Consider the following 1,264-nt stretch of genomic DNA (forward strand, 5'->3'; position numbering starts at 1 on the left):
AAATATTATTTTTTTTCAGTTTTCTACATTATATTTTTCTGTAACTCCAAATATGACACTTTTAGGTACCGTACTCCATCTGGATCAGAGGGTACATGGAACTCATCAAAGGGAGGGATGTTATCTTTTCTGTACTGACCACACTTTGCCTGTTGTAAAGTGTGTCTATTGATTCCCCTTTCTACAAAAATCAAAATTGAGGTGCCACTGTTACAAATGTGTAGTTACGTTAAGTATAATGACGTTATACCAACTTTATTTGTTGCAAAATTACGTTCTTACGTATAAGCCGTTCTATACAAAAAAAAAAGTCAGTAGCATAAATAATTTGTTAGTGGTGTGTACTATATGACCTTCGTTGTAGTATTGCAAAGACTAAATAATAGTGTAATGCGAAAAAAAAACACGTTAGTATCGTAAAATATTGTTAGTACAGTTAGTTGTATAGTAATTGTGTATTTGCTACACAAAAAATGTATTCTAACTTTGCCATTAATTGTTGGGGGTTAGCGCGAACGCAGTCCCCCGCTATCATAAATTATACACCCGAGTTCCAACATTAGAGGAATCGCAAGGGTCAACCACAGCTAAGTGCAATGCCGAGGCCTCGCCTTGGGAGGACTTCCTTCTTGATCAAAGTCTCTCCTGTGCCAGGTAAGTATGCTTATAATGTCGACCATTTCCTTATATATAATATTAAACATAGCACGGAATACTGGTGTCATTCCGACAAAACATTTCTTCCTTCAGATGAACGGATCCTTTTACCTTCAACATAATAATGTAATAATAAATTGATATTATCTAGGATCGTGTCTTTCCGAATGTGAATCATAATATATTAGTTTATATAAAACTAATCTGATTATTAATTTATTCAAATTTTCTTGTATATCGATATCTCTCTGAATTAGTCACCATAGTTGATTACTCATATTTTTTTATAGAGCGAATTACTTAGTAAAGAACCAATAGAGTATAAAACAAAAACAAGCCGGTAGATGGCGTTGTTTATTTCCCAGCAAACACAAAACGTTCGGATGTCGTGATTAGGTATTTCACAAACTGACTCCATTCAACACTTAAGGTTCCTGTCCATCAAGATCAATTTTTTCACCCTGTGCATATAAGATATGCAAATATATATACAGTGACTAATTCAGAGAGATATTGATATACAAGAAAATTTGAATAAATTCATAATCAGAATAGTTTTATATAAACTAATATATTATGATTCACATTCGAAAAGACACGATCCTAG

The 1,264-nt window shown here is 33.0% G+C and overlaps 1 non-coding gene across 1 annotated transcript; it reads right to left on the reverse strand.

Annotated features, from left to right (window-relative positions):
- Nucleotides 1–500: 500 nt before the first annotated feature.
- On the reverse strand, nt 501–662 carry LOC117118030. The gene has a single exon (XR_004446988.1). It is a non-coding gene; the product is annotated as a U1 spliceosomal RNA (small nuclear RNA).
- Between the last annotated feature and the right edge of the window lie 602 nt (nt 663–1,264).

The sequence above is a fragment of the Anneissia japonica genome, unplaced genomic scaffold (genome assembly GCF_011630105.1).
Source record: "Anneissia japonica isolate Jap-2015-1 unplaced genomic scaffold, ASM1163010v1 scaffold53658_len1264_cov120, whole genome shotgun sequence".
Classification (NCBI taxonomy): domain Eukaryota; kingdom Metazoa; phylum Echinodermata; class Crinoidea; order Comatulida; family Comatulidae; genus Anneissia; species Anneissia japonica.